This window comes from Pongo pygmaeus, chromosome 8 (assembly GCF_028885625.2).
Source record: "Pongo pygmaeus isolate AG05252 chromosome 8, NHGRI_mPonPyg2-v2.0_pri, whole genome shotgun sequence".
Taxonomy (NCBI): domain Eukaryota; kingdom Metazoa; phylum Chordata; class Mammalia; order Primates; family Hominidae; genus Pongo; species Pongo pygmaeus.
This window is the reverse complement of record NC_072381.2, coordinates 39,148,451-39,176,138: the sequence shown is the minus strand read 5'-3', so window position 1 is coordinate 39,176,138 and position 27,688 is coordinate 39,148,451.

Sequence of the window (27,688 nt, the reverse complement as noted above, 5' to 3'; positions counted from 1 at the left end):
GTGAAACTGTTTTGTGATGTGTGGATTCAGCTCACAGAGTTCAACCTTTCTTTTAATTCAGCAGGTTGAAAACACTGTTTTTGGAGAAACTGCCAGGGGACATTTGGGAGCTATTTGAGGCCTATTTAGGAAAACTGAATATCCCCAGATTAAAAACCAGAAAGAAGGCATCTGTGAAGCTGCTTTGTGTTGTGTGGATTCATCTCACAGAGATAAAACTTCCTTGTGATTTACCAGATTGGAAACACTTTAATCCTTGAAGATGAAAAGGGATATTTTGGAGCCCTTTGTGTCCTATGTGATAAAACCAAATATCCACAGATAAAAACTAGAAGGAAGCTATCTGTTAAACTCCTTCGTTTTGGGTGGATTCATCTCACAGAGTTAATCTTTTCTTTTGATGCAGCAAGTTAGAAATACTCTTTTTCTACAATCTTCAGAGGGACATTTGGGAGCCCATTGAGGCCTATTTGGAAAATCCGAATATCCCCAGATAAAAACTAGAAAGAACCTATCTGTTAAACAGCTTGACGTTGTGTGTATTCGTCTCACAGAATTAAACTTTGCTTTTGTTTCAGCAGGTTGGAAACACTCTTTTGTAGAATTGCTAAGGGACATTTATTAATCCATTGATGCCTCTGGGGAAAAACAGAATATCCCCATATAAAAACTTGAAATAAGCTATCATTTAAACTGCTTTGTGATGAGTGGATTCATCTCATAGAGTTAATCCTTTCTATTTATTCAGAAGGTTTTAAATGCATTTTTTGTAGAATTTGCAAAGAGACTTCTGGGAGCCAATTGAGACCTAGGGTAAAGTCAGAATATCCCCAGATAAAAACTAAAAAGAAGCTACATATGAAATGACGTTCTGTTGCTTGGATTCGTTTCATGGAGTTAAATCTTTCTTTTGACTCAGCAGATTGGAAACACTCTACTTGGAAAATCTGTGAAACAACAATTGGGAGCCCATTGAGGCCTATGGAAAAAAACCCAATATCCATATATAAAAGCTGGAAAGAAGCTATCTGTGAAGCTGCTTTGTGATGTGTGGATTCATCTAACAAAGTTAAAACATTCTTTTGATTCACCTGGTTGGAAACACTTTTTTTGGAGAATCTGCTAATGGACATTTGAGAACCCATTGAAGCCAAGGGGAAAAAGAGAATACCCCCAGATAATAACTAGAAAGAAGCTATCTGTGAAACTGCTTTCTGATGTGTGAATTCATCTCACAGAGTTAAAATTTTCTTTTGATTCAGCAGGTTGGAAACACTCTTTTTGGAGAATCTGCAAAGGGACATTTTGGACCCCTTTGTGGCCTATGGGAAAAAACCGAATGTCCAGATATAAAAACTAGAAAGAAGATATGTGTGTATGTGTGAAACTATTTTCAGATGGGTGGATTCATCTCACAGAGTTAAACCTTTCTTTTGATTCAGCAGGTTGGAGACACTCTTTTTGGAGAAGCTGGGATGCATCATTTGGGAGCCCATTGAGGCCTATGAGGAAAAACCAAGTATTCCCAGATAAAAACTAGAAAGTATCTATGTGATAAACTCCTTTGTGATGTTTGGATTCATCTTACAGAGTTAAACCTTTCTTTTGATACAGTAGGTTGGAAACACTCTTTGTGGAGATTCTGCAAAGGGACATTGGGAGACTTTTGAGTCCCATGCAGCAAAACCGAATATCCCCAGATATAAACTAGAAAGAAACTATCTGTGAAAATAATTTTTGAAGTGTGGATTCATCTCAAAGAGTTAAATCTTTCTTTTGATTCAGCAGTTTGGAAACACTTTTTGGAGAATCTGCAAAGGGACATTTGAAAGCCCATTGAGGGCTATGGGGAAAAACATATATTCCCAGATGGAAGCTAGAAGGAAGCTATCTGTGTAACTGAGGTGATGTGTGGATTCACCTCACAGAGTAAAACCATTCGTTTTATTTAGCAGGTTGGAAAAAAGTAGAAAGAAGCTAGCATCAAACTACTTTGTGATGCATGGACTCGTCTCACAGAGTTAAAACTTTCTTTTGATTCAGCAGGTTTGAAATGTTCATTTTGATGAATCTGCAATGGGGCATATGGGAGCTCATTGAGGCCTATGGCATAAACAAACAAACAAACAAAACTGAATATCCTTAGTTAGAAACTAGAAAGATGGTATCAGTGAAACTGCTTTCTGTTGTGTGGATTCATCTCACAGACTTGAGCCTTTCTTTTGGTTTAGCAGGTTGGAAACACTTTTGGGAGAATCTATGAAGGGGCATTTTGGAGCACATTGAGGCCAATGGGAAAAAGCCATATATCCCCACATAAAAACTAGAAAGAAGGTAACTATGAAACAGATTTGTGATGAGTTGATTCATCTCACAGAGTTAAACCTTTCTTTTGTCTAAGCAGTTTGGAAACATTCATTTTGGAGAAACTTCGAAGTGACATTTGGGAGCCCCTGGAGGCCTATGGTTCAAAAGGGAATGTCCCCAGATAAAAACTAGAAAGAAGCTATCTGTGAACCTGCTTTGTGATATGTCGATTCATCTCACTGGGTCAAACATTCTTTTGATTCAGCAGGTTGGGAACACTGTTTATGGAGAATCTGCAAATAAACACATGGGAGCCCATTGAGGCCTTTGGGGAAAAACCATATATTTCCAGATAAAAACCAAAGAAGCTATTTGTGAAACTGCTTTGTAATGTGTGGATTCATTGCACATAGTTAAACCTTTTTTTAATTCAGCAAGATGAAAACACTCTTTTTGGAGTATCTGAGAAGGGACATTTGGGAGCCCACTGAGGCCTGTGGGAAAAAAATGAAAATCTCCAGATAAAAACTAGAAAGAAGGTATTTGTGAAACTGCTTAGTGATATGTGGATTCATCTCACAGAGTTAAACCTTTCTTTTGATTTAGCACGTTGGAAACATTCTTTTTGGAGAAACTGTAAAGAAACATTTGGGAGTCCATTGAGGCCTATAGGGAAAAACCAAATATCACCAGATAAAAACTAGAAAGAAGCTATCTGTAAAACTCCTATGTGTGGATTCACCTCACAACGTTAAGCCATTCTCTTGATTCAGCAGATTGGAAACACTCTTTCTGGCAAATTTGTGAAGAGACATTTGGGAGCTCCATGAGGCCTTTTGGGAAAAACCTAATATCCCCGCAAGAAAACTGGAAAGAAGCTATTTGTGAAACTGCTTTGTGAAGTGTGGATTCATCTCACAGGCTTAAAACTTTCTTTTGATTTAGCAGGTTGGAAACACTTTCTTTTGAAAAACTGCAAAGAAATATTTGGGAGCCCATTGAGGCCTATGGGGAAAACTGAGCATCCCCAGATAAAAACTAGAAAGTAGCTATGTGATGAACTGCTTTGTGATGTTTGGATTCATCTCACAGAATTAAACCTTTCTTTTGATTCAGGAGGTTGGAAACATTATTTGTGGAGATTCTGCAAAGGGACACTTGGGAGCCTTTGAGTCCTATGTGAAAAAACTGAATATCCTGTGATATAAACTGGAAAGAAGCTATCTGTGAAACTGCCTTTTGAAGTTTGGATTCATCTTAGAGAGTTAAATCTTTCTTTTGATTCATCAGTTTGGAAACACTACTTTTGGAGAATCTGCAAATGGACATTTGAAAACCCGTTGAGGGTTACAGGAAAAAACGTATATTCCCAGATGGAAACTAGAAGGAAGCTATCTGTGTAACTGATGTGATGTGTGGATTCACCTCAAAGAGTAAAACCATTGTTTTATTTAGCAGGTTGGAGGCACTCATTTTGGAGGATCTGTGAAAAGACATTTGGGAGCCCATTAAGGCTAATGCAGGAAAGCCAAATATTTCCAGATGAAAAGTGGAAAGAAGCTAACATCAAACTGCTTTGTGATGCATGGATTCATCTCACAGAGGTAAATCTTGATTTTGATTCAGCAGGTTGGAAACACCCTTTTTGTAGAATCTGTGAAGGGACATTTGGGAGCCCTTTGAGGCCTATGGAGAGAAACTTAATATTTCCAGATAAAAAGTAGATAGAAGCTAAATTCAAAATGCTTTGAGATGTGTGGATTCATCTCACAGAGTTAAACCTTAGTTTTGATTCAGCAGGTTGGAAACATTCGTTTTGTAGAATCTGTGATGGGACATTTGGGAGCCCATTGATGCCTATGGCAGAAAGAAAAAGAACATCCATAAACACTAGAAAGAAGCTATTAGTGAAACCCATTTCTGATGTGTAGATTCATCTCATAGACTTAAAACTTTCTGTTGATTTAGTAGGTTGAAACACACTTTTTGGAGAATCTATGAAGGGACATTTTGGAGCAGATGAGGCCAATGGGAAAAAGCCATACATTCCCCACTTAAAAACTAGAAAGAAGCTAACTCTGAAACAGATTTGTGGTGTGTGGATTCGTCTCATGGAGTTAAACCTTTCTTTTGACTCAGCAGGTTGGAAACATTCTTTTTGGAGAATCTCTGAAGGGACATTTGGGACCTCATAGAGGCCTATATTTCAAAACTGAATATCCCCAGATAAAAACTAGAAAGAAGCTATCTGTGAAGTTGCTTTGTGATGTGTCAATTCATCTCACAGAGTTAAACTTTCTTTTGATTCAGCAGGTTGGAAACACTGTTTGAGGAGGATCTGTGAAGAAACAAACGGGAGCCTCATGAAGCCTTTGGAGAAAAACAAAATATTTCCACATAAAAACTAGAAAGAAGCTATTTGTGAAACTGGTTGGTAACCTGTGGATTCATCTCACTTGGTTAAATCTTCTTTTCATTCAGCAAGATGAAAACACTCTTTTTGGAGTCTCTGTGAAGGGACATTTCAGGGCCCAATAAAGCCTATGGGAAAAAAATACATCCCCACATAAAAACTAGAAAGAAGGTATTTGTGAAACTGCTTTGTGATGTGTGGGCTCATCTCACAGAGTTAAATTTTTCTTTTGATTTAGCACGTTGGAAACATTCTTTTGGGGGAAACTGCAGAGAAACATTTAGGAGAGCATTGAGGCCTACAGGGAAAAATATCACCAGATAAAAACCAGAAAGAAGCTAACTTCAAACTGCTTTGTGATGTGTGGATTCATCTCACAGTATTTAACTTTTCTGTTGATTCAGCAGGTTGGAAAACTCTTCTTGGAGAATCTGCAAGGAAACATTTTGGAGTCTGTTGAGGCCTATGGGGAAAAGGCAAGTATCCCCACATTGAAACTAGAAAGAAGCTTTTGTTGAAACTGTTTTGTGAGGTGTCATTCATCTCACACAGGTAAACCTTTCTATTGATTCTGCAAGTTGCAAACATTCTTTTTGGAGAATCTGTGAAGAGACAATTTGGAGCCCATTGAGGCCCATGAGGAAAAGCCAAATATCCACAGATAATAACTAGAAAGAAACTATCAGTGAAACTACTTTGTGATGCATAGAATCAGGAGGTGGGAAACACTTTTTTGAAGAATCTGTGAAGGGACATTTGAAAGCCCACTGAGGCCTTGGGGAAAGACTGAATATTCACAGATAAAAACTAGAAAAAATCTACCTGGAAACTGCTTTGACATGTTTGGAGTCATCTAACAGAGGGAATCCTGTCTTTTCATTAAGCAGGTTTGAGTCACTCTTTTTCAAAGATCTGTGAATGGACATATGGGAGGCCATTGAGGCCTATGGGAAGCCTAAATATTTCCAGATAAATAGTAGAAAGATGCTAACTTCCAACTGCTTTTTGATGTGTGGAATCATGCAACAGAGATAAACCTTTCCATTGATTCAGAAGGTTGAAAAACTTTTTTTGGAGAATCTGCCAAGGAACATTTGGGAGCCCATTGAGGCCTATGGGAAAAACCAAATATCCCCAGATAGAGACTAGAAAGAAAAGTCTGTGAAATTGTTTTATGATGTGTGAATCATCTCACAGGGTTATATGTGTCTTTTGAGTCAGCATGTTGGAAACACTCTTCTTGAAGAATCTGTGAGGGAGCATTAAGAGTCCGTTGAGCCCTTGGTGGAATACCGAATATCCACAGATAAATCTAAAAAGAAGCTGTTTGTCAAACTGCTTTGTGATGTTTGGAGTCATCAAACAGAGGCAATCATGGCTTTTGACTTAGGAGGTTGGAAACACTGTTTTTGGAGAAACTGTGATGGGACATTTGGGAGCCCATTGAGGCTTGTGGGGAAAAATCAAATTTCCCTAGATAAAAACAAGAAAGAATCTATAAATGAAACTACTTTGTGATGCTGGATTCATCTCACAGAGCTAAACCTTTCTTTTGATTAGGCAGCTTGGAAACGCTGTTTTTGGAGAATCTGTGAAGGGATATTTGGGAGCCAATTGAGGCCTATGGGGAGAAGTTGAATATCCCCAGATAAAAACTGGAAAGAAGCTGTCTGTTGAACTGTTTTGTGACGTGTGGTTTCACCTCAAAGAGTTAAAAATTTCCTTTGATTCAGCAAATTGGTAACACTCTTTTTCTAGAATTTGTTAAGGGAAATTTGGGAGGCCATTGAGGCCTGTGAGGAAAAAATGAATATCCAGATAAAAACTAAAAAGAAGCCATCTGTGAAAATGCTTTGTGATATGTGGATTATTCTCACAGAATTATATCTTTCCTTTAATTCAGCAGGTTGGAATCACTTTGTGGAGAATCTGCAAAGTCACATTTGGGAGTCCATTGAGGCCTATGGGGACAAACAGAATATCCCCAGATGAAAACTAAAAAGAAACTATCTGTGAAACTTCTTTGTAATGTGTGTATTTATCTCACTGAGTTAAACCTTTCTTAAGATTATGTACATTGGAAACATTTTTTTTGAATCATCTTCAAAGTGACATTTGGGAGCCCACTGAGGTCTCTGGAAAAAAAAAAGAATAGCCTTATATAAAAAGTAGAAAGAAGGTCTCTGTGAAACTGATTTGTGGTGTGTGGATTCATCTCACAGAGTTAAACTTTCTTGTGATGCAGCAGGTTGGAAACACTCTTCTTGGAGAATCTGTGAAGGGACATTTGGGAGCCCATTGAGGCCTATGGGGAAAAACAGAATATCCCTAGAGAGAAATGAGAAAAAAAGCTATCAGTGAAATGGCTTTGTGATGTGTGGATTCATTTCACAGATGTAAAACTTTCTTTTAATTTAGCAGGTAGGAAACACTCTTTTTGGAGAATCTGCAAAGGGAAGTTTTGGGAGTTCATTGAGCTCTAAGGGGAAAAACTGAATATCTCCTTGATAAAAACTAGAAAGAAGGAATCTTTGAAACTGCTTTGTGATGTGTGGATTACTGTCACAGACTTAAACCTTTCTTTTGATTCAGCAGGTTTCAAACACTCTTTTTGGAGAATCTTTGAGGAGATATTTGGGGGCTCTTTATGGTCTATGGACCTAAACAGAATATGCACAGATAAAAACTAAAAAAAAACTATCTATAAATCTCCTCTGTGATGTGTCAATTTGTCTCAAACAGTTAAACATTTTCCTGATCCAGCAGGTTGGAAACACTGTTTTTGGAGAATCTGTGAAGAAACACATGGGAGCCCAATTAGTCACTTGTGAAAAACCGAATATCCCCAGATAAAAACTAGAAAGAAGGTATTTGTTAAACTGCTTTGTGATGTGTGGATTCATCTCACGTAGTTAAACATTCTTTTGATTCAGCAAGAAGAAAACACTGTTTTTGGAGTATAAGTGAAGGGAAATTTGGACACTTATTGGGACCTATTGGGAAAATCCATATGTCCCCAGATAAAAATTAGAAAGAAGATATATGTGAAACTTCTGTGTGATAGGTGGATTCATCTCACAGAATTTAAACTTTGTTTTGATTCAGTAGGTTGGAAACACTCTTTTTGAAGAATCTGCGAAAGGACATTTTGGAGCACATTGAGTCCTATGGTGAGAAACCAAATAGCCCCAGAAAAAAAACTCGAAAGAAGCTATCTGAGGAACTTCTTTGTGATATGTGGACTCACCACACACAAGTAAACCATTCTCTTGATTCAGCAAGTTGGAAACACTCTTTTTTGGAAAATCTGTGAATGGACATATGGGATCCCCTTTAGCTCTATTGGAAAAAAAGGAATATATGCAGATAAAAACCAAAAAGAAACTATCTGAGAAACTGCCTTGTGATGTGTGGATTCATCTCACAGGGTTAAACCTCTCTTTTAACTCAGTAGGTTGGAAGCACTGTTTTTGAAGAATCTGCAAAGGGACATTTAAAAGCCCATTGAGGGCTATGGGGGAAAATGAATATTCCCAGATGGAAACTAGAAAGAATCTATCCATGACTCTGTTGTGATGTGTGGATTCTACTCACAGAATTTAATCATTCTATTGATTTAGCAGTTTGGAAACACTCATTTTGGAGAATCTGTGAAGGGACATTTAAAAGCCCATTGTGGTCTATGGGGAAAAATGGAATATTCCCAGACAAAAACTGGAAAGAATCTATATTTGAAACTGCTTTGTGATGTGTGGATTAATTTCACAGGGTTAAAATTTTCTTCTAAGTCAGCAGGTTGGAAACACTATTTTAGGAGAATCCATGAAGGGACTTTTGGGAGCCCATTGAGGCCTATGGGAAAAAGTGAATATTCCCAGATAAAAACTAGAAAGAGGCTATCTGTGAAACTGGTTTGTGATTTCTTTACTCATCTCACAAAGTTAAATCTTTCTTTTGATTCAGCAGGTTGGAAACCATCTTTTTGGAAAATCTGTCAGGAGATATTTGGGCATTCTTTTAGGACAGTGGGGGAAAAAAACGAATATTTCCAGATAAAAAATACAAAGAAGTTACTTGTGAAACTGCTTTGTTATGTGTGGATTCATCTCACAGAGTTAAATTTTTCTTCGTATTCAACAGGTTGGAAACACTTTTTTTGTAAAATCTATTCAGGGGCATTTGTAGCACTTTGAGGCTTATGGGGAAAAACAGAATATCCCCAGATAACAACTATAAGAAAGCTATCTGTGAAACAGCTTTGTGATGTGATAATTAAGCTCACAGCATTAAACATTTCTTTTGATTCCACAAGTTTGAAACATTCTTTTTGTTGAATCTGCAAAGGAATATTTGGGAGCTTATTGAGGCCTATGGAAAAAGCCAAACATCCCCAGATAAAAACTACAAAGAAGCTATCTGTGAAACTGCTTTGTGATGTGTCATTTCATCTCACAGAGTTAAACCTTGTTTTAATTCAGCAGGTTGGAAACACCCTTTTTGTAGTAACTGCGAAGAGACATTTTTGTGCCCATTGAGGCCTATGGGAAAAACTGAATATCCCCACAATAAAACTAGAAAGAACCTATATATGAAGCTGGTTTTTAATGTATGGATTCATCTCACAGATTTAAACCTTTCTTGTAATTCAGGATTTTGGAAACACTATTTTTGGAGAATCTGTGAAGGGGCATTTGCAAGTCCTTTGAGGCCTATGGGACAAAACCAAAAATCCCCAGATTAAAAATTACAAAGAAGCTGTCTGTGAAACAGCTTTAAGTTTTGTGGATTCATCTCACTGAGTTAAGCCTTTCTTTTGATTCAGGAGGTTGAAAACACACTTTTTGGAGAATCTGTGAAGGGATATTTTGGAGCCCATTGAGGCCTATGGAGCAAAACTAAATATCCCCAGATAAAAACTAGAAAAAAGCTGTCTGTGAAACAGCTTTGGAATACTTGGATTTATCTCACTACATTTTGATTCAGTAGATTGGAAACAAGATTTTTGCATAATCTGGGAAGGGAAATTTTGGAGCCCATTATGGCCTACAGAAAAAAACGAATATCTGCAGATAAAAACTAGAAAGAAGCTATCTATGAAACTGCTTTGTCATGTGTGGATTCATCCAACTGAGTTAAGACTTTCTGCTATTCATCACGTTATAAACACTCTTTGTAGAATCTGTGAAGTGACTTTTGAGAGCCCTTTGAGGCCCATCAGGAAAAGCCACACATCTCCAGAGAAAATGTACAAAGAAGCTATTGGTGAAACTTCTTTCTTACATGTGATTTCATCTCACTAATTTAACCTTTCTTATGATTCCACAGGTTGAAAGCACTCTTTTTGGAGAATCTGCAAAGGGACATTTGGTAATTCTTTGAAGCCTATGGAAAGAAACCAAATATCCCCAGATAAAAATTAGAAAGAATTTATATGTAAAACTGCCTATAAAGCCTATGGGACAAAATTGAATATCCAGTGATAAAAATGAGAAAGAAGTGATCTGTGAAATGACTTTGTAATGTGTGGATTCATAGCACAGCATTAAACCTTTCATTTAATTCATCAGGTTGGAAACACTCTTTTTGGAGAATCTGTGAAGAGATATTTATGATCCCTTTGAGGACTATGGTGAAAAACCGAATATTCCCAGATAAAAACTGGAAAGAAGCTATCTGAAACTACATTTTGATGAGTAGACTCATGTGACAGAATTCAAGTTTTCTTTTGGTTCAGCTGTTTGGAAACAGTCTTTATGCAGAACCTCGAAGGGACATTTGGGAGCCCATTGAGGTCTACGGGGAAAAAATGATTATTGCCAGAAAAAAATAGAAAGAAGCTATCTGTGAAACTGCCTTGTAATATGTGGATTCGTCTCACAGAGTTAAACATTTCATTTAATTCAGCAGATGGAAACACTCTTTTTGGAGAATCTGTGAAGGGACATCTGAAATCTCAGTGAAGCCTATGGGGAAAACTGAATATCCAAAGATAAAAACTAGAAAAAAGGGCCAGGAGTGGAGGCTCATGCCTGTAATCCCTGAACTTTGGGAGGTTGAGGCTGGCTGATCATGACGTCAGGAGAGAGACCATCCTGGCTAACACAGTGAAACCCAGTCTCTACTAAAACTACAAAAAATTAGCTGGGTGTAGTGGCAGGAACCTGTAGTCCCGAGTACTCAGGAGGCTGAGACAGGAGAATGGCATGAATCCAGGAGGTAGAGCTTGCAGTGAGCTCAGATTGCACCATTGCACTCCAGCCTGGGTGACACAGCGAGACTCTGTAAAAAAAAAAAAAAAAAAAAAAAAAAAAAAAAAACAACAAAAAAAAAACCAAAAAAAACCTAGAAAACTAGAAATAAGTTATCTGCGAAACAGCTTTGTGATGGGTGGATTTATCTCACAGAGTTAAACCCTCTTTTGATTCCGCAAGTTGGAAACATTCTTTTTGGAGAATCTGTGAAGCAACGTTTGGGAGCCCATGGTGACCTAACAGGAAAGACTGAATATCCAAAGATAAAAACCACAAGAAAGCTGTCTGTGAAACTGGTTTATATCTGTGGATTCATCTCACAGAGTTAAACCATTCTTTTTGATGCCTCAGTTTAGAAACTGTTTTAGGAGAATCTGCAAAAGGACATTTGTGAGCCCATTGAGGCATATGGGGAAAAACAGAATATCCCCAGAAAAATACTGGAAAGAAACTATCTGTGAAACTGTTTTGTCTTCTGTGCATTCATCTTACAGAGTTACATTTTTTTTTTTTGATTCTGAAGGTAGGAAACACTCTTTTGGAGAATCTGTGAAAGGACATTTGGGAAGCCATTAAGGCCTATGGGGAAAAATTGAATATTCCCAGATAAAAATTGGAAGGAAACTATCTGAGAAACTGCTTTGTAATGTGTGGCTATCTCACATAACTGAATTTTTCTTTTGATTCAGCAGGTTGGAAACACTCTAATTGTAGAATCTGTGAAAAGATATTTGGGAGCTCGTTGATGTCTATGGAGAAACACCAAATACCCTCAGACAGAAACTAGAAAGAAACTATGTGTGAAACTGCTTTGTGATGTGTGTATTCATCTCACTGATTTAAAACTTTCTCTTCATTCAGCAGGTTGGAAACACTTTTTTTGTTTGGAGAATCTGTGAAGAAACATTGGGAGTCCATTGAGGTTTATGGGGAAACACCAAGTATTCACAGATAGAAACCAGAACGAAGTTATCTGTGAAATTGATTTGTGATATGTGGATTCATCTCAGGGTGTGAAACTTTTCTTCTTATTCAAAAGGTTGTAAGCAATCATTTTGGAGAATATGTGAACAAACATTTGGGAGCTCATTGAGGTCTATAAGAAAAATAAAAATATCCACAGATATGAAACAGAAAGAAGCTACCTCTGAAACTGCTTTGTGATGTGGAGATTCAGCTCTCAGAGCTAAAATTTCTTTTCATTCAGCAGGTTGGAAACACACTTTTTAAAAAATTATTATTATACTTTAAGTTTTAGGGTACATGTGCACAATGTGCAGGTCAGTTACACATGTATACATGTGCCATGCTGGTGTACTGCACCCATTAACTCGTCATTTAGCATTAGGTATATCTCCTAATGCTATCCCTCCCCCCTCCCCGCACTGCACAACAGTCCCCAGTGTGTGATGTTCCCCTTCCTGTGTCCATGTGTTCTCATTGTTCAATTCCAACCTATAAGTGAGAAAATGTGGTGTTTGGTTTTTTGTTCTTGTGATAGTTTACAGAGAATGATTTCCAATTTCATACATGTCCCTACAAAGGACATGAAATCATCATTTTTTATGGCTGCATAGTGTTCCATGGTGTATATGTGCCACATTTTCTTAATCCAGTCTATCATTGTTGGACATTTGGGTTGGGTCCAAGTCTTTGCTATTGTGAATAGTGCCACAATAAACATACGTGTGCATGTGTGTTTATAGCAGCATGATTTATAGTCCTTTAGGCATATATCCAGTAATGGGATGGCTGGGTCAAATGGAATTTCTAGTTCTAGATCCCTGAGGAATCGCCACACTGACTGCCACAACGGTTGAACATAGTTTACAGTCCCATCAACAGTGTAAAAGTGTTCCTATTTCTCCATATCCTCTCCAGCACCTGTTGTTTCCTGACTTTTTAATGATTGCATTCTAACTGGTGTGACATGGTATCTCATTGTGGTTTTGATTTGTATTTCTCTGATGGCCAGTGATGGTGAGCATTTTTTCATGTTTTTTTTGGCTGCATAAATGTCTTCTTTGGAGAAGTGTCTGTTCATGTCCTTCACCCACTTTTTGATGGGTTTGTTTGTTTTTTTCTTGTAAATTTGTTTGAGTTCATTGTAGATTCTGGATATTAGCCCTTTGTCAGATGAGTATGTCGTGAAAATTTTCTGCCATTCCCATCAAGCTACCAATGACTTTCTTCACAGAATTGGAAAAAACTACTTGAAAGTTCATATGGAACCAAAAGAGAGCCCGCATTGCCAAGTCAATCCTAAGCCAAAAGAACAAAGCTGGAGACATCACACTACCTGACTTCAAATTATACTACAAGGCTACAGTAACCAAAACAGCATGGTACTGGTACCAAAACAGAGATATAGGTCAATGGAACAGAACAGAGCCCTCAGAAATAACGCCACATATCTACAACTATCTGATCTTTGACAAACCTGAGAAAAACAAGCAATGGGGAAAGGATTCCCTATTTAATAAATGGTGCTGGGAAAAGTGCTAGCCATATGTAGAAAGCTGAAGCTGGATCCCTTCCTTACACCTTATACATAAATTAATTCAAGAAAGATTAAAGACTTAAACATTAGACCTAAAACCATAAAAACCCTAGAAGAAAACCCAGGCATTACCATTCAGGACATAGGCATGGGCAAGGACTTCAGGTCTAAAACACCAAAAGCAATGGCAAAAAAGCCAAAATTGACAAATGGGATCTAATTCAACTAAAGAGCTTCTGCACAGCAAAAGAAACTGCCATCAGAGTGAACAGGCAACCTACAAAATGGAAACACACTTTTTGGAGAATCTGTGAAGGAACATTTGAGAGCCTTTTGGGGCCTATGGCAAAAAATCAAATATCCACAGATAAAAACTAGAAGGTAGCTATCTCTGAAACTGCTTTGTGATGTGTCTACTCATCTCAGAGAGTTAAAATTTTCTTTTGATTCAGCACGTTAGCAACACTCTTTTTGGAGGATCTGTGAAGGGACATTTCAGAGCCTATTGAGACCTAAGGAAAAAAATGAAATATCCTCAGACAAAAACTGTAAGATAGTTATCTGTGAAACAGCTTTCTGATGTGTCTATTCATCTCACAGAGTTAAAAGTGTCTTTTGATTCAACAGGGTGGAAACACTCTTTTTGGAGAATCAGGGAATGGATTTTTGGGAGTCATTTAAGGCCTATGGGGAAAAACTGAATATCCCCAGATAAAAATTAGAAACAAGCTATCTGTGAAACTGATTCGTGATGTGTGGATTCATCTTACATGGTTAAACCTTTCTTTTGATTCAGCAGGTTGAAAAGACTGTTTTTGGAGAATGTGCAAAAAGAAACTTAGGAGCCCATTGTGGCCTATGGGGAAAGAACCAATATGACCAGGAAAAAAAAAAAAAAAAAATACAAAGAAGCTACTTGTGAAACTGCTTTGTCGTTTTTGGATTTATCTGAGATTTAAACCTTTCTTTTAATCAACAGGTTGGAAACACTCTTTTTAAAGATTCTGTCAATGGACATTTGGGTTGCCTTTTAGGCTTATGGGGAAAAACCCAATATCCTCAGATAAAAACTACAAAGACTCTATCTGTGAAACTGCTTTGTAATGTGTGGATTAAGCTAACAGAGTTAAAACTTTTCTTTTATTCAGCAGGTTGGAGACACTCTTTTGTAAAAATCTCTGAAGGGACATTTGGAAGCCCATTAAGGCCTAGGGTTAAAAACTGAGTATCCCCAGATAAAAACTAAAAAGAAGCTATCTGTGACACTGCTTTGTGTTGTGTGGATTCATCACAGAGTGCTAAACCTTTTGTTTGATTTAGCAGTTTGGAAACACTATTTTTGGAGAATCTGTGAAGGGACATTTGGTGGCCCATTGAGGCATATAAGGAAAAACAGATTATCCCCAGATAAACACTAGAAAGGTATCTATGACACTATTTTGTGATGTGTGCATTTATCTCACAGAGTCAAAACTTTCTTTTGATTCACCAGGTTGGGAACACTCTTTTTAGATAATCTGCGAAGGGACATTTGGGAGCCCATTGAGGTCTATGGAAAAATGCCCAATCCTCAGATAAAAACCAGAAACAAGGTATTTATGAATGTGCTTTTTGAGGTGTGGATTCAACTCACAAAGTGAAACCTTTCTTTTGATTCAGTGGGTTGGAAACACTCTTTTTGGAGAATCTGTGAAGAGAAATTTGGGAGCCCAATGATGCCAATGGGAAAAAAGAGAATATCACCAGAAAATAATTAGAAAGAAGCAATCTGTGAATTGCTTTGTGATGTGCAGATTCATGTCTGAGAGTTAAATCTTTCCCTCAATTCAGCAGGTTGCAAATCCTTTTTTTGTAGAATACACGAAGGGACATTTGGAAGCCTATTTTAGGCCTACTGGGAAAAAAAGAATATCCACAGATGAAAAGTAGAAAGGAACTATCTGTGAATCTGCTTTGTGATGTGTAGCTTCTTCTCACAGAATTAAACCTTTCTTTTATTCAGCAGGTTGGAAACACTCTTTTTCAACAATCTGCAAAAGGACATTAGGGAGCCCATTGAGTCCTAATGGCAAAAACACTACATTCCCAGATAAAAATTCAAAAGAAGCTATCTGTCAAACTTCTTTGTGAGTTGTCCATTAACTTCACAAAGCTACACCTTTCTTTTGATTCAGCATGTTGGAAACCCTCTTTTTCTAGAACCTATGAAGTAACTATTGGGCCCCATTTAGGCCTATGAGGAAAAACTGTATATCCCCAGATAAAAACTAGAAAGAAGCTATCTGTGAAACTTCTTTGTGATATGTGGATTCATCTCACAGAGTTAAAACTTTATTTTTATCCACCTGGTTGGAAACTCTCTTTTTGGAGAATCTGTGAAAGGATATTTGGTGGCCTGTTGAGGCCTATAAGAAAAAACCGAATATCCTCAGATAAACACTAGAAAGAAGCTATCTGTGACATTACTTTGTGATGTGTTGATTCATCTGACAGAGTTAAACCTTTCTTCTGATTTAGCAGGTTTGAAATACTCTAATTGGAGGATCTGCAAAGGGACATTTGGAGCTCAAAGTAGCCTATGTGGAAAAACAGAATATCCACAGATAAAAACTAGAAATAAGCTGTCAGTGAAACTGCTTTGAGATGTGTGGATTCATCTCACAAAATTAAACATTTTTTTTTGATTCAGCAGGTTGGAAACACTCTTTATATAGAATATGCAAAGTGCCATTTTGGTGTCTTTTAAGGACTATGGGGAAAAACTGATTATTCCCAAATAAAACTAGAAAGAAGCTATCTGTGAAACTGCTTTGTTATGGAGGGATTTATCACTCACAGTTAAGCCTTTCTTTTGATTCAGCAGGTTGGAGACACTCTTTTTGGGGAATCTGTGAAGGGTCATTTGGGGGTCCATTGTAGCCTATGTGGAAAAACTGAATATCCCCAGATTAAAAACTAGAAAGAAACTGTCTGTGAAACCGTTTTGTTATGTGTGGATTCCTCTCACAGAGTTAAACTACTTTTTTGATGCAGCAAGTTGGAAACACTCTTTTTGGAGGATTTGCAAAGTAACATTTGAGCACCCACTGAGGCTAATGGTGTAGTGCCTAATATCCTTAGATAAAAACTAGAAAGAAGCTATCTGTGAAACTTCGTGATGTGTAAATTCATCTCACAAAGTTAAACTTTCCTTTTGATCCAGTAGGTTGGAAACACTCTTTTTGTAGAATCTGTGAAGAAACATTTGGAAGCCCATTGAGACCTAGTGGGAAAAACGTATATCTACAGATAAAAAGTAGAAGGAAGTTACCTGTGAAACATTTTTGTAACTTGTGGATTCTTCTCACAGAGTTAAAAATTTGTTTTGATTCAGTATATTGGAAGAACTCTTACTGGAAAATCTATGAAATGACATTTGGTAGCCCATGGAGGCCTGTGTTAAAAACTGAATAGCCCCACATAGAAATGAGAAAGAAGCTATCTGTGAAACTGTTTTGTGATGTGTCGATTCATTTCACAGTGTTAAATTTTTCTTTTGATTCAGTAGGTTGGAAAGACTCTAACTGGAGGATCTGCAAAGGGACATTTGGGAGCCCCTCTATGCCTAAGAGGAAAAATGAATTGTCCCCTGATAAAAACTAGAAAGAAGCTATCTGAGAAAGTGATTTGTGATGTGTGCATTCCTCCTCCAGAGTTGAATCTTTCTTTTGATTCTGCAGGTTGGAAACACTGTTTGGAGGATCTGCAAGGGGATCTTTGAAAGCCCTTTGAGGCCTATGGTGAAAATCACGTATCCCTAGATAAGAATTAGAAATATGCAATGTGTCAAACTGCTTGGTGAAGTTTGCATTCATCTTATGACATTAAACTTTTTTCATTCAGAAGGTTGGAAACACTCTCTTTAGAGAATTTGTGGAGTGAGATTTTGGAGCAAATAGAGGCCTATGTTAAAATACCGAATATTCCCAGATAAAAAAAAGAGAGAAGCTATCTGTGAAACTGCTTTTGATGTGTGGATTAATCTGAGGGAGATAAACGTTTCTTTTGGTTCAGAAAGTTGAAAATACTCTTTTTGGAGAATCTGCAAAGGGACAATTGGGAGCCCATTGAGACATATGGGGAAAAAGTGAATATTCCTGGATAAAAACTAGAAATAAGCAATTTGTGGAACTTCTTTGTGATGTGTGGATTCATATCAAAGTGGTAAACGTTTCTTTTGATTCAGGAGGTTGGAAACACTCTTTTTAAAGAATCAGTGAAGGAATATTTGGATGCCAATTGACGCCTATGGGAAAAAACAGAATATCCCTAGATAAAACTAGGAAGAAGCTATCTGTGAAACTGTTTTGTGATGTGTGTATTCAACTCACAGAGTTAAAGCTTTCATTTAATTCAGCAGGTTGGAAGCACTCTTTCTGGAAAATCTACAAAGGGACGTTTGGGAGTCCATTGATGTACATGAAAAAAAAAAGAATACCCCCAGATAAAACCTAGAAAGAAGTAATCTGTTAAACAGCTTTGTGATGTTTGGATTCATCTGACAGAGTTAAATGTTTCTTTTGAAACAGCAGGTTGGAAACACTCTTTTTGTAGAGTCTGCAAAGGTATATTTGGGAGACCTTTGAATCCTATAGTGAAAAATGGAATATCCACTGATATAAACTAGAAAGAAGCTATCTGTGAAACTGCTTTGGATGTGTGGATTCATCTCACAGAGTTGAGACTGTGTTTTGATTAAGCAGTTTGGAAATACTCTTTTTGGAGAATGTGAAAAAAGACATTTGGAAGCCTTTTGAGACCTATGAAAAAAAATGAATATCTGCAAATAAAAACTAGAAAGAAGTGATCCATGAAACTGCTTTGTTATGTGTGGATTCATATCACAGATTTAAAACTTTCTTTTGATGCAGCTGGTTGGAAGAGCTCTTTTTGTAGAACCTACAAAAGGACATTTTGGAACCCACTGAGGCCTATTGGGAAAAACCAAATATCCCCAGAGAAAAACTAGAAAGAAATTAACTGTGAAACTTCTTTGTTATATGTGGATTCATCTCACAGATTTAAGACTTTATGTTGATTCAGCATGTTGGAAACATTTTTTTGTAGAGGCTTCAAAGGGACTTTGGGGAGCCCATTGAGGCCTATTGGGAAAAACCAAATATTTACACATAAAACCCAGAAAGAAGCTATCTGTGAAATGGCTTTGTGATTCATCTCAGGGAGTTAAGCTTCTCTTTTGATGCAGCAGGTTGGAAACACTCTTTTTGGAGGATCTGTGAATGGATATTTGGTATCCCATTGAGGCCTACAGGAAAAACAGACTATCCCCAGATAACAACTAAATAAATCTGTCTATGAAACTGCTTTATGATGCGTGGATTCATCTCATAGAGTTAAAACTTTCTACTGATTCAGCAGGTTATAAACACTTTTTTGGAGAATACATGAAGGGATATTTGGGAACCCACTGAGGCCTGTAGGGAAAAAGAGAATTTCTCCGTAACCAATGGAAGGAAGAAATTTGCAAAATGGCTTTGGAATATGTGGATTCATCTCACAGAGTTAAACTTTCTTGTGATTCATCAGGGTAGAAACATTGTAGTTGTTGAATCTGCAATGAGACATTAGGGAGCTATTGAGACTTACGGGGAAAAAACGAATATCCCCAGATAATAATTAGACAGAAACTACTTGTGAAACTGCTTTGTGATGTTGGATTCATCTCACACAGTTAAACCTTTTCCTTAATTCAGCAGGTAGGAAATACTCCTTTTGTAGAATGTGTGAAGGGACATTTTGGAGCCTATTGAGGCCTAATAGGGAAAAAAGAATATCCCCAGATAAAAACTGGAAAGAAGGTTTCTGTGAAACTGCTTTGTGATGGGTGGATTCATCTCACAGAGTTAAATCTTTCTATCAAATCTACAGGTTGGAAAAACTTTTTCTGAAGAATCTGCTAATGGATATTTAGGAGCCCACTGAGACCTGAGGGTAAAACAGGACACCACAAAAAAAAAAAAAAAACAACTACAAAGAACTAACTGTGAAACTGCTTTTTGACATGTGGATTCATCTCATGGAGCTAAACCTTTTTATTTTTTTATTCAGCAGGCTGGAAACCCTCTTTTTGTAGAAATTGTGAAGGGACATTTGCAAGCCACTTGAGGCCTATGGGAAAAAACCTGAATATACCTAAATAAAATCTAGAAAAAGGTATTTGTGAAACTACTTTGTGATGTGCAAATTTCTCTCACTGATTTAAGCCTTGCTTTTGATTCAGCAGGTTGAAAACACTCTAATGTTGAAACTGTGAAGGTACATTTGGAAGCACATTGAGACTTATAGGGAAAAACTGCATATCCCCAGATAAAAAGTAGAAAGAAGCTATCTGTGAAATTGATTTTTGATGTGTGGATTAATCTCACAGAAGAAATATTTTCTATGATTCTGCAGGTCACAATCACTCTTTTGGAGAATTTCCAAAGGGATATTTAGGAGCTCATTGATGCTAGTTGGTAAATCAGAATATCCCCAGATAAAAACCAGAAGGAAGCTATATGTAAAACTGTTTTGTGATGTGTGGATTCATCTCACAGAGTTAAACTTTTCTTTTAACTCAGCAGGTTGGAAACACATTTTTTGGAGAATCTGTGAGGGGACATTTGGAGCACATTGAAGCCTATGAGGAAAGATAAAATATCCCCAGATAAAAACTAGAAAGAAACATTCCATGGAACTGATTTGTGATGGGTGTATTTATCTCACAGAGTTATACCATTCTCCTGATACAGCAGGTTGGAAATACTCTTATTGGACAATCTGCAAAGGGATATTTGAGAGCTCAATGATGTCTTTGGGAAAAGAGCGAATATCCCCAGATAAAAACTACAAAGAAGTGAAGATGGCCGAATAGGAACAGCTCCGGTCTACAGCTCACAGCATGAGTGGTGCAGAAGATGGGTGATTTCTGCATTTCCATCTGATGTACTGGGTTCATCTCATTAGGGAGTGCCAGAAAGTGGGTGCAGGACAGTGGGTGCACCACACCGTGCATGAGCCGAAGCAGGGTGAGACATTCCCTCACTCTGGAAGTGTAAGGGGTCAGGGAGTTCCCTTTCCTAGTCAAAGAAAGGGGTGACAGACAGCACCCGGAAAATCGGGTCACTCCCACTCTAATACTGCACTTTTAAAATAGGCTTAAAAAACGGCTCACCAGGAGATTATATCCCGCACCTGGCTCAGAGAGTCCTATGCAAATGGAGTCTGGCTGATTGCTAGCACAGCAGTCTGAGATAAAACTGCAAGATGGCAGCAAGCCTGGGGGAGGGGAACCTGCCATTGCCCAGGCTTCGTTAGGTAAACAAAGCAGCCAGGAAGCTCGAACTGGGTGGAGCCCACCACAGCTCAAGGAGGTCTGCTTGCCTCTGTAGGCTCCAGCTCTGGGGGCAGGGCACAGACAAACTAAAAGACAGCAGTAACTACTGCAGACTTAAATGTCCCTGTCTGACAGCTTGGAAGAGAGTAGTGTTTCTCGCAGCACACAGCTGGAGATCTGAGAATGGGTAGACTGCCTCCTCAAGTGGGTCCCTGATCCCCAAGCAGCCTAACTGGGAGGCAACCCCCAGTAGGGGCAGACCGACACGTCACACGGCCGGGTACTCCTCTGAGACAAAACTTTCAGAGGAATGATCAGGCAGCAGCATTTGCAGTTCACCAAAATTGGCTATTATTCAGCCACCACTGTTCTGCAGCCACAGCTCCTGATAGCCAGGAAACAGTGTCTGGAGTGGACCTCTAGCAATCTCCAACAGACTTGCAGCTGAGGGTTCTGTCTGTGGGAAGGAAAAATAACAAACAGAAAAGACATCCACCCCAAAAAAACCCATCTGTACATCACCATCATTAAAGACCAAAAGTAGATAAAACCAAAAAATGGGGGAAAAACAAAGCAGAGAAACTGGAAACTCTAAAACGAAGACCACCTCTCCTTCTCCAAAGGAATGAAGTTCCTTACTAGCAATGCCACAAAGCTGGATGGAGAATGACTCTGACGAGTTGAGGGAAGAAGCCTTCAGAAGATCAAACTACTCTGAGCTACAAAAGAAAATTCAAACCTATGCAAAGAAGTAAAAACTTTGAAAAAAAATTAGACAAATGTATAACTAGGATAACCAACATAGAGAAGTCATAAAAGGAGCTGATGGAGTTGAAAGCCAAAGCTTGATAACTACTTGAAGAATGAAGAAACCTCAGGAGCTGATGAGATCAACTGGAAGAAAGGGTATCAGAGATGGAAGATGAAATGAATGAAACGAAGTGAGAAGGGAAGTTTAGAGAAAAAAGAATAAAAACAAACGAACAAAGCCACCAAGAAATGTGGAACGATCAGAAAAGACCAAATCTACGTCTGATTGGTGTGTGTGAAAGTGACGGGGAGAATGGAACCAAGTTGGAAAACACTCTGCAGGATATTATCCAGGATAACTTCCCCAATCTAGAAAGGCAGGAAACATTCAAATTCAGGAAACACAGAGAATGCCACAAAAATATTCCTCGAGATGAGCAACTCCAAGATACATAATTGTCAGATTCACCAAAGTTCAAATAAAAGAAAAAATGTTAAGGGCAACCAGAGAGAAAGGTCAGGTTACGCTCAAAGGGAAGCCCATCAGACTAATAGCAGATCTTTCGACAGAAACTCTATAAGCCAGAAGAGAGTGGGTGCCAAAATTCAACATTAATAAAGAAAATAATTTTCAACACAGAATTTCATATCCAGCCAAACTAAGCTCCATAAGAGAAGGAGAGAAATAAAATATTTTACAGACAGCAAATGCTGAGAGATTTTCTCACCACCAGGCCTGCCCTAAAAGAGCTCCTGAAGGAAGCACTAAACATGGAAAAGAACAAACGGTAACAGCCAGTGCAAAAACATGTCAAAATGTAAAGACAGTCAAGGCTAGGAAGAAACTGCATCAACTAAAGAGCAAAATAACCAGCTAACATCATAATGACAGGATCAAATTCACACATAAAAATATTAACTTTAAATGTAAATGGACTAAATGCTCCCATTAACAGACACAGACAGGCAAATTGCATAAAGACTCAAGACCTATCAGTGTGCTGTATTCAGGAAACCCATCTCACATGCAGAGACACACATAGGCTCAAAATAAAGGGATGGAGGAAGATCTACCAAGCAAGTGGAAAACAAAAAAGGCAAGGGTTGCAATCCTAGTCTCTGATAAAAAAGACTTTAAACAACAAAGATCAAAAGAGACAAAGAAGGCCATTACATAATGGTAAAGGGATCAATTCAATAAGAAGAGCTAACTATCCTAAATATATATCTACCCAATACAGGAGCACCCAGATTCATAAAGCAAGACCTGAGTGACCTACAAAGATACTTAGACTCCCACACAATAATAATGGGAGATTTTAACACCCCACTGTAAACATTAGACAGATCAACGAGACAGAAAGTAAACAGGGATACCCAGGAATTGAACTCAGCTCTACACGAAGCAGACCTAATAGACATCTACAGAACTCTCCACCCCAAATCAACAGAATATACATTCTTTCCAGCACCACACCACACCTATTCCAAAATTGACCACATAGTTGGAAGTAAAGCACTCCTCAGCAAATGTAAAAGCAATTTTAACAAACTCAGCAATTATAACAAACTGTCTCTCAGACCACAGTGCAATCACACTAGAACTCAGGATTAAGAAACTCACACAAAACCACTCAACTACATGGAAACAGAACAACCTGCTCCTGAATGACTACTGGGTACATAACGAAATGAAAGCAGAAATAAAGATGTTCTTTGCAACCAACGAGAACAAAGACACAACATACCAGAATCTCTGGGACACATTCAAAGCAGTGTGTAGAGGGAAATTTATAGCACCAAATGCCTACAAGAGAAAGCAGGAAAGATCCAAAATTGACACCCTAACATCACAATTAAAAGAACTAGAAAAGCAAGAGCAAACACATTCAACAGCTAGCAGAAGGCAAGAAATAACTAAAATCAGAGCAGCACTGAAGGAAATAGAGACACAAAAACTCTTCAAAAAATTAATCAATCCAGAAGCTGGTTTTTGGAAAGATCAACAAATTCGATAGACCACTAGCAAGACTAACAAACAAAAAAAGAGAGAAGAATAATATCGACGCAATAAAAAATGATAAAGAGGATATCACCACCGATCCCACAAAAATACAAACTACCATCAGAGAACACTACAAACACCTCTATGCAAATACACTAGAAAATCTAGAAGAAATGGATAAATTCCTCCACACATACATCCTCCCAGGACTAAACCAGGAAGAAATTGAATCTCTGAATAAAACAATAACAGGCTCTTAAATTGTGGCAATAATCAATAGCTAACTAACCAAAAAGAGTCCAGGACCTAATGGATTCACAGTCGAATTGTACCAGAGGTACAAGGAGGAGTTGGTACCATTCCTTCTGAAACTATTCCAATCAATAGAAAAAGAGGGAATCCTCCCTAACTCATTTTATGAGGCCAGCATCATCCTGATACCAAAGCCTGGTAGAAACAAAACCAAAAAAGAGAATTTTAGAACAATATCCTTGATGAACATTGATGCAAAAATCCTCAATAAAATACTGGCAAACGGAATCCAGCAGCACTTCTAAAAGCTTATCCACCATGATCAAGTGGGCTTCATCCCTGGGATGCAAAGCTGCTTCAACATATACAAATCAATAAATGTAATCCAGCATGTAAACAGAACCAAATACAAAAACCACATGATTATCTCAACAGACGCAGAAAAGGCTTTGAGAAAATTCAACAATGCTTCATGTTAAAAACTTTCAATAAATTAGGTATTGATGGGACGTATCTGAAAATAATAGGAGCTGTCTATGACAATCCCACAGCCAATATCATACTGAATGGGCAAAAACTGGAAGCATTCCCTTTGAAAACTGGCACAAGATAGGGATGCCCTCTCTCACCACTCCTATTCAACATAGTGTTGGAAGTTCTGGCCAGGGCAATGAGGCAGCAGAGGGAAATAAAGTGTATTCAATTAGGAAAAGAGGAAGTCAAATTGTTCCTGTTTGCAGATGACAGGATTGTATATCTAGAAAACCCCATTGTCTCAGCCCAATATCTCCTTAAGCTGATAAGCAACTTCAGCAAAGTCTCAGGATACAACATCAATGTGCAAATATCACAAGCATTCTTATACACAAATAACAGACAGAGAGCCAAATCATGAGCAAACTCCCATTCACAATTGCTTCAAGGAGAATAAAATACCTAGGAATCCAACTTACAAGGGATGTGAAGGACCTCTTCAAGGAGAACTACAAACCACTGCTCAATGAAATAAAAGAGAATACAAACAAATGGAAGAACATTCCATGCTTATGGGTAGGAAGAATCAATATCGTGAAAATGGCCATACAGCACAAGCTAATTTACAGATTCAATGCCATCCCCATCAAGCTACCAATGACTTTCTTCACAGAATTGGAGAAAACTACTTTACAGTTCATATTGAACCAAAAAAGAGCCCGCATTGCCAAGTCAATACTAAGCCAAAAGAACAAAGCTGGAGACATCAAGCTACCCGACTTCAAACTATACTACAAAGTTACAGTAAGCAAAATAACATGGTACTGGTAACAAAACAGAGATATAGATCAATGGAACAGCACAGAGCCCTCAGAAATATTGCCACATATCTACAACTATCTGAATTTTGACAAACCTGAAAAAAACAAGCAATGCGGAAAGGATTCCCTACTTAATAAATGGTGCTGGCAAAACCGGCTAGCCATATGTAGAAAGCTGAAACTGGATCCCTTCCTTACACCTTATATAAAAATTAATTCTTGTGGGCATTTAGTGCTATAAATTTCCCTCTACACCCAGCTTTGAATGCATCCCTGAGATTCTAGTATATTGTGTCTTGGTTCTCTTTGGTTCAAAGAACATCTTTATTTCTGCCTTCATTTCGTTATGTACCCAGTAGTCATTCAGGAGCAGGTTGTTCAGTTTCCATATAGTTGAGCAGTTTCAAGTGAGATTCTGAATCCTGAGTTCTAGCTTGATTGCACTGTGATCTGAGAGATAGTTTGTTATACTTTCTGTTCTTTTACATTTACTGAGGAGAGCTTTACTTCCAAGTTTGTGGTCAATTTTGGAATAGGTGTGTTGTGGTGCTGAAAAAAATGTATACTCTGTTGATTTGGGGTGGAGAGTTCTGTAGAAGTCTATTAGGTCTGCTTGGTGCAGAGCTGAGTTCAATTCCTAGGTATCCTTGTTTACTTTCTGTCTCGCTGATCTGTCTAATGTTGACTGTGGGGTGCTATAGTCTCCCATTATTAATGTGTGGGAGTCAGTCTCTTTGTAGGTCACTCAGGACTTGCTTTATGAATCTGGGTGCCCCTGTATTGGGTGCATATATATTTAGGATAGTTAGCTCTTCTTGTTGAGTTGATCCCTTTACCATTATGTAATGGCCTTTGTTGTCTGTTTTGATCTTTGTTGGTTTAAAGTCTGCTTTATCAGAGACTAAGATTGCAACCCCTGCCTTTTTTTGTTTTCCATTTGCTTGTTAGATCTTTCTCCATCTCTTTATTTTGAGCCTATGTGTGTCTCTGCATGTGAGATGGGTTTCCTGAATACAGCACACTAATGGGTCTTGAGTCTTTTTCCAATTTGCCAGTCTGTGTCTGTTAATGGGAGCATTTAGTCCATTTACATTTAAAGTTAATATTTTTATGTGTGAATTTGATCCTGTCATTATGATGTTAGCTGGTTATTTTGCTCGTTACTTGATGCAGTCTCTTCCTAGTCTCTATGGTCTTTACATTTTGGCATGATTTTGCAGCAGCTGGTACCATTTGTGCCTTTCCATGTTTAGTGCTTCCTTCAGGAGCTCTTTTAGGGCAGGCCTGGTGGTGACAAAATCTCTCAGCATTTGCTTGTCTGTAAAGTATTTTATTTCTCCTTCACTTGTGAAGCTTAGTTTGGCTGCATATGAAATTCTGGGTTAAAAATTCTTTTCTTTAAGAATGTTGAATATTAGCCCCCACTCTTTTCTGGCTTATAGAGTTTCTGTCGAGAGATCTGCTGTTAGTCTGATGGGCTTCCCTTTGAGCGTAACCCGACCTTTCTCTCTGGTTTCCCTTAACAGTTTTTCCTTCATTTCAACAGTGGTGAATCCGAAAATTTTGTGTCTTGGAGTTGCTCTTCTCGAGGAGTATCTTTGTGGTGCTCTCTGTATTTCCAAAATCTGCATGTTGGCCTGCCTTGCTAGATTGGGGAAGTTCTCCTGGATAATAACCTGCGGAGTGTTTTCCAACTTGGTTTCATTCTCCACTTCACTTTCAGGTACACCAATCAGATGTAGATTTGGTCTTTTCACATAGTACCATATTTCTTGGAGGATTGGCTCATTTCTTTTTATTCTTTTTTCTCCAAACTTCCCTTCTCACTTCATTTTATTCATTTCATCTTCCATGGCTGATACCCTTTCTTCCATTTGATCGCATCCAAGAGAGCATGATACTGGTACCAAAACAGAGATATAGATCAATGGAACAGAACAGAGCCCTCAGAACTAATGCCACATATCTACAGCTCTCTGATCTTTGACAAACCTGACAAAAACAAGCAATGGGGAAAGATTCCCTATTTCATAAATGGTGCTGGGAAAACTGGCTAGCCATATGTACAAAGCTGAATCTGGATACCTTCCTTACACCTTATACAAAAATCAATTCAAGATGGATTAAAGACTTAAACGTTAGACCTAAAACCATAAAAACTCAAGAAGGAAACCTACACATTACCATTCAGGACATTGGTATGGGCAAGAACTTCATGTCTAAAACATCAAAAGCAATGGCAACAGAAGCCAAAATTGACAAGTGGGATCTAATTAAACTCAAGAGCTTCTGCACAGCAAAAGAAACTACTATCAGAGTAAACAGGCAACCTACAAAATGGGACAAAATTTTGACTATCTACTCATCTGACAAAGGGCTAATATCCAGAATCTACAATGAACTCAAACAAATTTACAAGAAAAAAACAACAACCCCATCAAAAAGTGGGTGAAGGACATGAACAGACACTTCTCAAAAGAAGATATTTATGCAGCCAAAAAACACATGAAAAAATGCTCACCATCACTGGCCATCAGAGA